Genomic DNA, 15,022 nt, shown 5'->3' with positions numbered 1-15,022 from the left:
TAGTTGCTTGCACAAATTTTTAGCTCTAGACTTCTTTGACCTATAATTTGCTTCTAATCATGTCTCGTCTACTTCCTCAAGATGAAAATTTTGCCATTTATTTAGATAAACATTTGCATTTGATAATATAATAATAAAGTTAAGAAAACTTATCCACAGAAACCAGTATAGAGATATGTAAATACAGGAATCTTTTCGAACAACAAATAATAGGTGATCCCCGCCCTGCTCCCACAAATGTTCCCTATGTCCATATGTGCATTGCTAAGAACTGAAAGGAAAAGAACAATCTATTATACTTTGATTCTTTTTCTTTGGTCCAAGTTACCCTGAATTCACTATACCTCAGCATGACTACCTGAAACACATGCAAAAATGAAGCCATAGTAGGAATCACCTGCTTATGGTGTAATTTTGTGGTGTTCCAAAATGCAGTCTCGGTTGTTGAGATTTGTGTAAAACCCAATGTCTGTATCTGAAGCTCAGAATTAATTGTTATTCATGTATTGAATCTTGATAAATATCCATAAAGGTGATTCTAGGTGATCTCTCAACCATCTTCTTTGTAGTAAATGTCATGCTCCCTCCATCATCTGTTTTCACAATAGGAAAAAGTAATCTAACCTGTGGAATAGAGGCAAAATATAATTATAATGCCTTGGTTTCATTTGTCAATATTCCTTCAATTTGTTCCCTCATTTATTTATTCAGGAAAAGATATCTTAAATCTCTTGTGTTTGGTACTGAAGTCAAAAGAAAAGATAATCCCCATCCTTGCCTAGGGAGGACATGCACAAATGGACAACTGTATGATATAATATGATTACTTCTATAAGAGAACTGATACAAGTAAAATAGTGAGGGAACAGAGAGAAAATGACTCTGAGGGGGCACAATTAAGGAAGGGATTTATGGTGTAACTCAGTGATTCTCAAATGTTTCCTAATCTCATGCCCTTTCTTGGCTTGTTGAAAAGAAGAAAAGTTAAAAAATATATTTACATTAAATTACATTTAAGTAAAGATCTGTCATTTTTAAGATTCTGTATTTCCTATTGTGTTGTTAGAAATTCCATTTTTTCATGAAATAATGACAGCAGATGATAATCATTTAAAAATGTCTCCTGCTTGTCAAAACCAAAAGTTGGAAATTCTGTTATTTCTCAACTTTAAAAATTACTGGTATATGAAATCTAAAACTTTGGGCAGAGGTGGGCTTTTGCTTTTGAACCTTTTTTTGAATTCTGGCAAAAGTCATAAACAAGTAAACCAAGGTAGGCTACTTTTTTCAAAAAGTGAAACAATCTAAACATAAAATGAGGTTTAAGGAATGTCAAGTATTCTTGTGGACAATACATTGTCGAGAGGCAAAGTGAACATCAAGTCAGCTCATGGCAAGCATTCCTTTTCTCATCCTCTGTGAACTCATGGTGGTCAACCGCTCTTTACTACAAAATTTGACTCCAGGTCAGTATCAGAGACAGGAAAGTGTGCAGCATGGACCAATGTCTCTTACTGCAGGAGACTTATTTATGCAATATGTGGATTTGTGTGTGCTTGTCATAAAATCTCCAAATTCATCTTTATCTTGTTGATAAGGAATTGCTGACCTGGGTGGGGTTTCTGACAGCTATCATTCATCTCAAAAGCCAAACATTTTTCTCTTGGTGACCCACACAGAAATCCTGATGTTTCTTCTTGTCTCCTTACCCGGCCTCTGGCTGTCCCCGTCAGCCCACACGTGGCGCTGACTCACAGGAGATCTTAGTTTGTTAACTTCTTGTTCTCCTCCCTTAAAGTTTATGAATCTCACCTCAACTTTAGTCTCTCGGAAAATAAAATCTAGAAATGGACATTAATATTAATTTAAACATGATATTATGTTAATAACAATGGAAATAAACATAAAAAGTACAAACTATCTTACTTAGGAAAAAGTTGTCACATAGACATGGAAACGACTGTAGAAAGAAGAAGCCTTTTCAAAGAATGTGTAGAGTCTGGCAGGGATGAGGTTTAGGAGTGGAGAGGGAGGGAAAGGGGATGTACCATTCCTAAAAAGCTGGATCTTGTATGAAAATGACCTAATCCTTTTTGTATTTTAAGCACAAATTTAGGATTTATTTTAAACTGACTTGTGGGGGCTAGGGATATAGCTCAGAGGCATAAGTGCCTGCCTGGCAAACACAAGGTCTTGAGTTCAATTCCTGGTACAAAAAACAAAACAACACCACGACTTATGTTTAGCTTGTTTCACTTTAACTAATAGTCTCAGTTTCTACCTATGTTGTTGCAAATGACATGAATGCTGTGCCACTCCTCAGTATATGCCTGAAAGAATTAGAATCAACATATTACAAAGATACCTGCATGCTCAAGTTTATCATGGCACAATTCACAACAGTTAAATTGTGAAGTCAATCTAGGTACCCATCAACAAATGAATGGATAAAGAAAATGTGTAAAAACCTGTTGGAGTACCATTCAGCTGTTAAGAAGAATGGAATCATGTCCTTTTCAGGAAAGTGGATAGAACTGGGGAGGATCACATTATGCAAAATAAGCCAGACTCAAAGACAAATCCTAGGTTTTGTTTAATATATGAAATCTAGGGGGGAAAAGTAACATGAAATTAGGAGTGAGAATATTAGAGAAGAGAAAGAGGTCTGGGGAGAAGGGAAGAAATTTTAAGGGAAGATTGGGTATGATCAAATAATGTTACATTCATGTATGAAAATGTCACAATGAAATCCAGTATTCCATATAATTAATATTCACTAATTTAAATAGCAAATGAAAAGCTTTTATTGAGATGGGTACATTTTTTGTATTATATAAAAGGAATAACTAGAGATAAGTGTCTTTCATCAGGGCAATGAGGAGAATAACAATGATTGCATAGATGCTTGTAAATCAAAGTGAAAGGTAGTTTTAGTGTATCACAAAAAGAGCTTTAATACTGTCCACAAGGATAGTACTTTTAAATGTGATGATGAAGACAAGTCATTATCTCTGGATACCTTCAAGGATGAAAAATTGGTCTGATAATCAGACCCTGTCCTGTAAGTGCATCTACTACTAAATCTGAGCTTACTCAGAACCCATCAATCATGTGGTGTAAGTCTCACTTTTCCTGTTTGCCAAATGTAGGGCAGTAGACACAAGAATTTGTAATTTTTCACTGTTTGCAACTTGTGCAACTTTATCCTTTAGGCCAAATATTGTTCAATAAAAAAATAATGCAAAGCACCTCTGTGAGCTTAAGATTTTAAATAGCTGCATTGAAAAAGTAAAGCCAGGTGAAATTCATTTTAATAATGTACTTTATTTAATATAATCAATTCAAAATATTAACAAACTTATAATCAATTAAAATATGAGTGAGGTTTTTTATATTGCTTTTACTACTAAGTCTTTGAAATTGGTATGTATTTTATGCTTACAACACATCTCAGTTTAGACTGGTCATATGTCAGGTGTTCAATTGCCGCTCATGTTAGTGGCTGACACATTTGACAGTGTAACTTTAGATCTAAAGTATTAGAAAGGCAAACTTTGCATTACTAAATGGTACTGTGGTGTAATTTTACTCTGCTTTTCAATGTTGGTTATTTTGCAGTGTTCTGCTGGATGGCCAGTTACTTCCATTATGTTCAAGCAGTTTTCATGAAATGATTTTTAACTATTCTTTTCTACCTCTTTTCTATATCACTGTATAAAAATTTTCTTTGAATGTAAACTCAATTATGTCAATCTAGCTATGTTTGTTTGTAATTTATCCCTAATGAGAATGACAGCTGAATTCACGTATCTTAATTTAGCATCTGAATCCTACTACCATTTCTAGGGAATGTATACATTCTGTACTAACTTACCAAATATATATTGTTTTCTGGTATATACTACATTATCCCATGTAATTAGGATGGCAAATGTTAAAACCTGGAGCCTTTGACTTTTACACATATTCTGCACTCCTAGGTGTGTCATACTTGAGACAGACATTTTTTCTAGTTTGTTTGTAGTTGAATATGTGCATGATATAAGTTTGAAGTCATAGTTACACTCTTAGGAACTAGGACTTCTGAAATGATGTGTCTAGTCTTCCATTGAAGCTAAAACCCTGTCTTGTTAACATTATATATTTTCAGTGTCCTTATAAAACATTCATATTTTGGAATAACGACAGTCCTTCCAGAGGAAAAAGAAGTATCTAATTACTAGCCTAACGTTCCTTGTGAAGTATTTACTGTTATTTCCGTATACGTATCATTTAGACTAGAGTAATGCCTAAAATGTGTTTTGGATGCAGTGCTTTCAAGTCTTCAAAAATAGTTCCTTCTAAGAGAAAAATGAGTATCAGGTTACTAACCCAATAAAACCTGAGATCCCTTTGCCATATATGTTCAGATACATAGCGCTTAATATAAAGTACCTCCTAAAATATGTTTTGAGTGTCACTTTGGAGATAGAAAATGTGTGCAGCTGCCTAAAACTCTGGTTGTGTGACACAGAAGTAAATCAGACCTAAAATATCATCGGAGGTGTGTGTATTATGAGAGAGACTATTTTGTAACAGTCTGTGTCAATGCATTCAGAGCAGACATGGTAAATCATAAGCTGAGGACCACCACTGTGTTTGTGGAACAAAAATCCAGGCTTTCTTTATTGGATAATAAATGATTGCAGGGCTGGAAACGAGTCAGACGCTTTGGATCAGCAAAGACAAACTATCTTTGAGCCCAGTCCTCTTAATTCACCTGTACACACCCCACGTTATTGCTCAGGTGCTAAGCAGAAGTGCTTTTTGTCTTCAAGGCTGAAAGACCCTTTAGTTTAAATTATGAACCTTCTCTCGTTTTCTTTTAAAAAGTAAAATAAATGCTGTAGTGGTCACTAGTTGTAAAAAGTTGTTAAAATACACAGGTTCTGCCCCATTTCCAGTGAAATGCTGTGACTTAAGAATGCCTGTTTATTGTTACTACTTGATGTGCAGCCCAACTGCACAGGTAGATGTAATTGGATTCTTTCTCATTCCTTTGTGCATTTTATTATCACTTATGAACTGATTCAAAGTGCTAGAGTTAAAACTGCAGATGACTAGAGTACCAAATAATCTTAAGAAGATTTTGCTGTCAGGTAAAGCAAGGAGAATTAGCGGATATGGAATAAAGTAAATTCTTAGCTTAAGAAATTATTATTAAGAGAAATAGTTTCCAAAGTAGGACTGCTCAAGAAGACTTCAAAAATGTAATGTTGTACCAAATAAACACACATAAAATATTAAAACATGATCTCAGCAGAGGTTTGTTGCATTAATAACTCACTTCCCTTATCTGTCAACTTACATTTCATGGTCATGCTGTGACATGCTGACAGCCAGAGATTATTATTAAGATTATAGGGGTGGCCATTTTTCATTAGCCTTCTAGGCTGGACAGTTGTTGAATAAAACCAACTGTTACTTGGATTCCAATTAATTGGTCACTGAGAATTATGATTACATATTTAAAATAATGATTTATGGGATAAAAGTTTTACCTGCCCAGCGTTTTCTTAAGTCTTCCTCTGAATTCTAATTATACTAGGCAGGCCAATGTACATATGAAATAAAAGTTTAGGGATGCATGCTAATGTCATGGAAACACAGCCATTGGAATTACTATGCGCTGTTCTTATCTGGGGCATTATGTATTAATTGGTATTAATAATTGATCAAAGGAATGTATTACACATTCAATTAAATTTAATTACATTTAAAGTGGCCATACATATTTTGTCTTCTATAATGAGGATATATATAGTGGTTAGTAAGTATAAAAATGGTTTTGAAGCAACAGGACTTAATCTTTGAATATAGCTGTACTTTGTGAGATGTCTGACAATATATATCTTAACACTGTATTTTAAGAGCAAACTTTTTTTTTACAATAGTAGTACAATATGGAAACAAAGAAGTAAATGTGCATTTGTAAATTTGTTTCATATATTGTTTAATGTTTACAAGTAATTGATAATATACTTTTTAGCTTACTTTGACTCTAATACTCTTACTAACAATATAGATTCCTTTTTTATTGCTACAGGAGGCGTATGCATCATTTACAGCAAATGCACCAGAGAGCTAGCTCTCTCATGTTCGTATATTTTAACTACTACTACAAATTTTTAATGATGAAATATTTTCAATGTTTTTCTTAACTGATTAATGTTAGGCTTTTTAATTGGGATAAAATGCACATAAATAAACTTTACTTCTTCATTTTTAAATGTAAAGTTCAGTGGTATTGTGTTGTTGGTTTGTTTGTTTGGTACCAGGCCTCAAACTCAGGGCCTTGTACTTGCCTGGTTGGTGCTGTGCCACTGATCTATATCCCCTGCCCAGTTCAGTAGTATTAAGTGGGTTCGCATGTTTATAATCATCACTATCATCCATCTCCAGATTGATTTTCATCTTTCCAAGCCGAAATTCTGTATCCATTAATACTCCATGTCCCGCTCCTCACAGCCACTATTCTTTTTTTTGTCTCTGAATTTGACTCTTCTAGTTGGGTATAAATGGAATCATGCAGCATTTTTCCTTTTGTGATTAGCATATTTCATTTAGTGTATGTAATTCTTCCAAGGGTCATCCATGTTGTAGCAAGTGTCAAAAATTCTTTCCAAGGCTGAATAGCATTCCATTGTATGCATGTATTACATTTTGCTTCTCTGTTGATGAATACCTGGGTTGGTTCTCCTTTTTGTCTATTGTGAGTCTGGTTGCTACAAACAGTAGTGTACAGTTATCTCTCCAAGTTTCTGCCTTCATTTCTTTTGGGTATATACCCAGAGGAAGATTTTCTGAATCATATGGTTCATATTTCTCTTAAACAGACTAAAAATGAAGTCTGTCAATTGAGCACATGGTATCAATAATATTCTTCACTTCAGTGTCCCAGTTTAGTTTCTTCATTAAATAAACCTAACTTTTTTTCATTATCCAATTATGGAAGCATTTTAGAGGAAGAGAGGCAGTCTAACCCTTTTCTGATACTCACAGGTAACAGACCTAAAAAATAGTAATCTAGGTCAGGGGAAAGAAAGTTTTTGTTTTATCTTGAGTTTGGGTTTTGGTTGTGTTGAGAAGATTGACTCCTGGAGAAATGGAGAAACAAACATAGTTCGGCATGGTCTTAGCAACCAGGGGTATTATGAACAATATTAGCATAAAACATCATACAAAGTATGACTGAAAAATACGGACCTGGGATATAGCTCAGTGGCACAGTACCTGCCTGGCAAATAAGAGATTGTGAGTTTGATCCCCAGTACAAAAAATAAAAAATTAAAAAGGAGAATGTTTAAATTTTTAAAATTTTATTGTAGTAACAAACAAAATGCTTTAATCCCCTCGAAATACTTCCACTTGCATTGAACCTACTTACCTGATCCTTCTTGCTGGTTTATGTAGGAAGCAGTCCTTCATGAGTGTGTCATTTTGCTGTTGTAGTTACCTCAAAGATGGGAACCGATTCCAAGCGTTCGCCTTGCATAGTGATTTTGACTTTGGGGAAGTGCCAGCACTTCTGGTGGTCACATGGCACCAGATCTGGTGAATAAAGTGGACGTGGACATGCCATTGTGTTTTGTGAGCCTGCCTTTCTGCTAGATGGCACTGGGCCGTGGTGCTCACTGTTTTGGATCACATCCCATAAAGATCCAAAGAGGACTTTCAGAACTGCTCAGAAAGTGGCGAGCATCATTGGATAAGTGGGTGCAAAGTGTGTGCTGGGGAGTATTTTGAGATGGATTAATGGCAATGTGTCTTTTACTATCATGATTTTTTAATTTAAACATCATATATTTTTTATTATCCCTTGTATGCGGTCAGCTTGAAAATAAGAATGAATTCACACTAGGTGGATACACTGATTCATCAACTACACTGGACCAGTTTTAGGGCACTCGGTCTTCATTCTGAACTTCATTGGTTTGGCGTTTGAAGTAAGGCTCACTGTACTGGATGAAAGGACACGAGATGGGCTGGGGTGAGAGAAAGGGGAAAAACATGGAATTCATCTTTGCTAATGAGAGTAAAGTTCAGTGGGTTTAGAAATACTTTACAAATGTGCAGCGGTTTTTCACTGTGTTCAACAGGGCAATCGTACTCCCTGGTTCATACTTCAGAGCCACGCTCTTCCCAGAAAAGGCTGTGGGGCAGATGTGTCTCTCCCCAGGCTGTCTGCCTGAGGGCAAAGGTGGGGCTGTGCCCTCCCAGACTTTCTTTGTGGCAGTTTGCTCTTCACCCCACATGGTTTATTTAAATCCCAGTCCTCTCTCAATATCTAGCTACTGCCTTCATGAAATTTTCCTTGTCACGCCCTGTCTCCAGCCCCACCCCAAACTGAAGGCAGTTTCCTTCCTCTGGGCTCCTACCAAGGTTTCTCCAAACCCTCTGTGACAACCACTCTTTACTTATTCACTACTACCTGTGTATTCTCCCCTCTTCTCAGGCAACCCTGCCTCTACTTTGTTCTTGTCCCATAGCCCATGGGCGAAGGCCCCTCATGTGGAAATGACCCCACTGCTGGCCCACGAGGAACAAAATGCCCACCCTAGTTGTTACCTCTAACCACTGTTCAACAAAGTCACCTGAAGAAGTACAGAGATCTTGATGCCTGGGATTGTGGCTTTGACATGACTAAGGGAGGGTTAGACCAGAATTTTTGTGTATATGTATACAAACTCTCTCATAGCTTACTAGCTAAAATGTAAGCAAGTGATCTAAAACAATATAATTGCCTCATAAAATAACACAAACCTAGCATAAACAATAGGACTCTCACAGTTAATACCCTAAGTCATTATTCAATAAAGGAAAACATTTACCACAAGGTAAGTCTTAATTTACAAGATAAGTCTTGATTTACCACAAGATAAGCCTTGATTTACCGCAAGTTACATCTTGATTTACCACAAGATAAATCTTGATCTTGATTTGACCTTCCTATATTGATCCTTTTGTGTCTCCATCAGAAAATAATTTCTAACATTCCAGGGACACCAAGAACTAAAAGGATAGATATGTATCAGTGGACTAAACTCCATTAACCATAGAACAGAGGAAGTCATGTGTTGTTGCAGTTGAAGGAGACTATTGAGTTTGTTTGCTGGACTTCTCCCTGGAGAGTAGAAGTAATTCTGCATCTCTGCTCACTCCAGCTCCTAGGTTCACCCCGTTCCATCAGAGCCCCACCTTTCCCAGTCCCAAAAGCTGGACTCCAAATCTAAATTTGTCTTCTAACTAAACAGTGTCATAAAGAGAAAATAACGATACGTCTGCACACAATATTGACTCATTGGAAAACTACAAATTTAGTGCTAAGTAGCATAAGCAGTGTTTGGTGACTTATGTCCCAGAGAAACAGAACTTCACAAACAGCCTGTCACTTGATTTGATAAAAATTCTTCGCTTGATGGAGAGTAGACTAGTGTGACCAGGTTTGGCAGAGCACATCAAGAGAAAAGAGAGTTGCACAATCCTATATTTACTAGGTTATATATTTTCCCCCACAGTTGGCCCTGTTCCCCTCCACCACTTCCAACCCTCCTAGTTTTCTTTCTGTCCTTGCAGAAAATTAAAATCATAACATTTGGCTGCATAGTTAGGATGAAGTATTCCAGATACTTGCTATTTACCTTTCTTTCAAATATGTGTGATAGAAAGCATAGATTAAAATAATTAAAATGTATTCTTTGCCCAGCGTGCCTTTGAGAGCCAAGGCGGACCAGTGTCCTACTGGCTTCCTCCACTAGGTGCCAGCACCGTTCTGCTCCTGCTCGGTTCTCCAGACCCGGCTGGTCTTCCAGCCTCCTTCCTAACGGGAACTGTACCTTGTGTACGGGTGGCGTATTTTTGTTTATTTTGCTCTGGAAGTTTTGACGAGTGTTACCCAAAGGGATGATTATTATACTGACTTGCTAATCGCTGAGAATTTCAGTTTCAAAAACAATTCCAGGTACTGTACAACGAATTTAAATCGTTACAAATAGATTTTGTTTAAGTTCAACCCTTTGTAAGTTATATTAATTGTGAAAGAATGAATGGTAATGAAAATAATTGAAAAGTGAGCTCCTAGATAACATAAATAAAGTTTAAGGGGAAATGGAATATTTCCAAAGTAGTTAAGAACAGACTTTTGCCAGTTTTGTTAACCTAAGGATAATTTGTAAATTGATAGATATCTTTCAGTGTTGTGTTTGATGTACATTTGTCCTGCTTCATGAAATAATATTTTAAATTTATTTGACAACCTCTAAAATTATGTATTTAAGTACTTATTCTGTACCTACCATTAATGATTTCCTTATATTTAACTAATTTCTTCAAATAAAAATGAATTTTCAATGACTAGCAGTTAATACTTTCACTGTTATTGAAAAGTGGGAAGTAAAATTATTTTGTGGACTAAAAGAATTATATTTAAGTTTGTGCAACCTAAATTATAAAGGAAAACATAACAAAAATATTCCATGCTAAAAGTACATATATACAATATTATCAAAATTCAGATGAATTTAGAAAAATCTTTTACATAAATGATGAGACCAGTGTGATTCAAGATTTTTATTAAAATATATAAATGTAATCTGAATTAATTTCATGTAGGTATCTTAATAATGTAAACAAAAACTACAGTCCTATTTTTAATGTCAAATATATAGTAAAAATATTGTGTTGTCTGTACACTTTTGTGAAATATACTTGAAAATGATGAAAACCATAAAATGTTGACTGCTAAAACCATATATTTTGGCCAGGGGAAAGCTTGATTTTTAAAAGTGTGAGACAATTTCTCTTTGTTTTAAGGTATGAAAGAAGGTGACCCGCTGCTCTCATCAGCCACATACTATTTCCTATAGAAAAGGCTTGCATGTTCCCGGAGTTCGGTGTGATGCTACTTAATGTCTGTAAAAGGAGTAAATTTCAATTATTTCAATTGTAGGAACTTTGTGAACCTATGTAGAAAAAAGTGTGTACTGTATAATTTTATTACTTCCAATCTTACTTGTTTCTTTTAATTCGTAAAGGTATTTTTGTGTTTAAGAAAAAAAGAAAAAAGAAAGCTATGAAGTGCTGTTTAATCTGAAACAGAGGTTTTTAAGTTCAGTCTCAGAAGCAAGATCAAATGACCTATCCAGTCATTCTGTATCTGTAATTCCTTCACAGTACTTTTCTCGAGTTTCGCAGATCAGCCCAAATCCTGGTTGGAATAGTGTATTCTGCACTTTGTCCTTTTTCAGTATCAGACAATCATAGTATGGTCAGAGTTCTATCCAACTTCAAAGATGGTCATCTGTAAGTTTGAAATTCTTTGTTGTTACGGAGTTCAATAAAAAGATTTTAGTGTTGAATTCAACCCAGACCACGAAATGATTAAATTTGTTGTTTTTGATATGTTGCGTGGTACTATATTGTGTAATCGACTTGCTTGCAACTTTGCAATTTATTTTCTTAAAAAAATGTCCAGGCTATTAATTATATATGGCAATTAAAGGAAAGTACACAGAGCATCCTGGCAACACATCACTTTTTTCTGTGTTTGATTTAGGCATCTGTAAAAGGACACCACTCATGCCTTTTGAGTTAAAACGCTGTCATTTCCACCATAAACTCCTATTTTTAGGAGTTTTGATTTAGAACTCAACTATTAAAAAAAAAAAAAAAAGCCCAACCTACACTCAGAATAGCACATTTCTCTTTTTAGTCCTTAGAGAAAATTTTACCAAGAACTTTAGTTTCAATTCCTTTTAATTTGGAAGAAAACAGTGAAAAATATCACTGGTTTCAAACACATTTTGGTTCTTTTACAACTCTGAACTAATTTAGTTATGTGGAAAACTAATACTTTAATGTAATGATTTAAAGAGACAGATGATCGCAGTTTTGTAAATTAACCGAATTCAAGTATAATAACGAAACGTTTGCAATACATATTTTAGAATGTACGTTTAAAAATTTCTGGTTAGAGTCCTGTGCTGCAGAGCTGTGGGAAAGTGGGGTTGTACATAGCTATGGTGATTTTCACAGTGTACTTTGGTACACATTCTGCAGACGGCTAGGGAGAATGAAGACCTCTTTAGAAAGTGAGAAGGAGGAGAATGCTGCATGTAAATCAGATATGCAAAAAACAGTTAGAAACCAGTTTCATTATTTCTTACAGTTCACAGATTCAGTGACTAAAACTGCATCTTTTTCTATTCATTCATGTTAAAGTGTACTCATCACATGTTGATGGCGTTGATTTTTTGGTTTCATATGCCTTCTGTATCTGTTTCCTTTCTATAGCTTAATAAACTTAAATGAAACTTTGCGTACAATTCACATATTTATATATATGTAAACACTGAATAAGTTTCTCCTCAAATGATTGATCTTTCTGATATAGAAACAAAAAGGTTTCTTCACATAGGACAACAAGAGGCAGATTGTTGTGAAGATGTGAGAAACGAGAAGGACTGAGTTCTGGGAGATTTAACAAACCTGCAGGTAACATGGTGATATTTTGTCAGGAAGATTTAAGTGGACAACAGGAATATTCTGAGTAAGAGAAAGAGGGCCACACTTGACAGAGCCATTTAACAGAAATGCTCTCCTAATGGTAGTTCATGTGAATATATTTAGCCACACTGCAGTCAAACTCCTCACAGAGAAAAGTACGCATGATAGAGAACTCATATTTACATTTTTTACTTACTTGATTGGAGAAAAATAACTTCTATGGCCCCACATTTTTAAAACAGAGACACACATCTTTATTGTGTTGTTTTCATGAATGAATCTGGCTACAAATGTAGGCTTATTGGGAAACACAGAATTTGAACATAACTTCACTTTCAAGTAAAGCTGTTGTATGAAATTCCAACTACACCAGAAGCATGCTTGAGGGAACTTATTTCAATTACAAACAGAATCATAATTGAATTAATACATTGTTTTATGTAACTAAAGTAAAATTTAATTCACAAAATTCAGTTTACAAAAACTTTTTCAGAAATAAAAATTGTAGTGAGTAAGTGTGGGTACAAGGGAGTTAAATATATTACAGGTTATTCTTTTTCTATGACTCCACAAGAAAAATAGATTTCTAAAGTGGTCTTGTTATAAATTTGTCTTATTCATCGTATGTATTTATATATGCACCTTAAGTTGACTGTTCTTCAGATTTCTGTTCAGAAGTTTTTAAGATGAACCAAAATTCTCTGTGGCTGATCCTGTTTGGTAACTAAATGAATAAAGTAACCAGATGTGATCTGAATGATCAAATTAGATTTTTAGTGCAATGATCCAATGAATTGGCCGTCATTTGTTGTTATGTATTAAAAAATCAAAATCAATCAAGCAGATAAAAGTCTATTTTGTTTTGCTCATACACTAAGCTCCACAGATGCAGATTTTTAGAGCGAATAGCTCAGGCTCCCAAGTCTGCTGTTCTGTTAATGCTGCTCAGCACTCAACAGTCTTGGGTAGTGCTTTGGGCCAACTATAACCGAGGTGGGCTTTCCGGTGTCAAGCTGCACATAAATTACTGAATCCTGGCATAGATTCCTGTAGGACCTTGATTAAATCCTGGGTAGTCTGTTCTGTTTCCCAGGGGATTGATTTGTTTCCATACATGGGTCTGCTCAGATTAAAATCAAGGTGTTGCCTGGGAAGACTTCTCTGAGAAAGATGAAACGGCAAAGGATTCAGTAGTACCTCTCTGTGTGCCTTAGCGGCATGCTTTGAGGGACCATACTTGAGAAAATAATCTAAATCAAGTATAAAAAGTGATGGCGTCTCAGGCGACATTGCAGCATTTTTCTGAGTACCCAAGGAAAAAAGAAGTATGCCAAACCTTAGGTCCCATTGAAACAAAAATTATAGGGTACTCTTCTCTCCATAAAATATCTGAAATAATAGATTTGAAAGGGAAACAGATTTAGTTAACCTATGCTTGTCAATTACATATTTTGTTACTTTATTTCTAGCTATCTATTAGAGATTCATTAAAAAAACACATGCAAGTGGAAACTAACCTTTTCCTCTGTGCCATGAAATTTTCAGCATCTTCTATTTCTTGCCTTGTGGCCTTTGCATTGCCTGTGTCCTCTGCCTCAATTGCTCCTCTGGCTTTGTGCCTGGCCAAAATTTTTTCTCTATTTGCGTATGAACTATTCTGTCTACAGCAATGGGTCCTCATTCTGCCCTGTTACTCTGCAGTACCCCATTGTTTATTTCTTTGACAATCCAAAATTATGTCAATATGATTCACTTTGTTTCCCACCTTTTTGTGGTTAGAGTTGCTTCATCTTGGGCACGGCCAGGGACACACAGTAGGTTTTGAAAAAGTCAGATGAGTGAGTGCTGCTTTTTGAAATGTACGTGTCATATACTTGTTGACAGTAGACCAGAGTGAAAAATCAATGTCACTCTCTGTTCTGCTGTCCCAACAAGTCTGTTCCAGTCCTTGATTTTTGAATGTAGTCAAGCACACGCATTTTTGTTTTTCTTTTGCTATGTCTAAGTAGGGATTTCTCCTTCAGTCTGATAGCCTTTGGAACCAAGAGCTCTCCAGGGGACACCCATTCACTCCTCATCAACCCAAGCAAGAATAGCTCTGCTGGTGGCTGTTGTGCGTGTTCTTCCTAGGAGCCTGAGACAATGTGGAACAGTTTGGGACAACAGGCTTTCAGCATCGCTGTGACTCGGTTAGATACAGCCTTTGCTTCTATGAGGCTATAGGTTTTGTTCAAAGACAGGCTTTCAGTTCACCAGCCAAAGAAAACTTAGTAGTGCCCTGAAATGAAACAAATGTTTAGCAAACCCTCCAGCCTTTTTGTTTTGTTTTGTTTTAGTCTCCTGAGCTGAAATGTAATATCTACCTATCCTTGCTGTACCATGGCAAGGATTCTCGCTGTGTCCTTGCACCTCCAGGTACACTATTATAAATGAGCCTTGGACAACATGAATGCCTGCGGCAGGGGGCAGGGAAAGCTTT

At 35.8% G+C, this 15,022-nt stretch overlaps 1 protein-coding gene across 2 annotated transcripts in view; it reads left to right on the top strand.

Moving 5' to 3' along the window:
- The window catches only part of Slc25a21 (solute carrier family 25 member 21), a 464,613-nt gene that overhangs the window by 193,713 nt on the left and 255,878 nt on the right, over positions 1 to 15,022 (top strand). The window lies entirely within an intron of this gene.

Source organism: Cavia porcellus, unplaced genomic scaffold, assembly GCF_034190915.1.
Source record: "Cavia porcellus strain 051 isolate PalLab524CR breed Dunkin Hartley unplaced genomic scaffold, mCavPor4.1 scaffold_1, whole genome shotgun sequence".
NCBI classification, from domain to species: Eukaryota; Metazoa; Chordata; class Mammalia; order Rodentia; family Caviidae; genus Cavia; species Cavia porcellus.
This window is presented reverse-complemented; position numbering and strand designations above follow the sequence as displayed.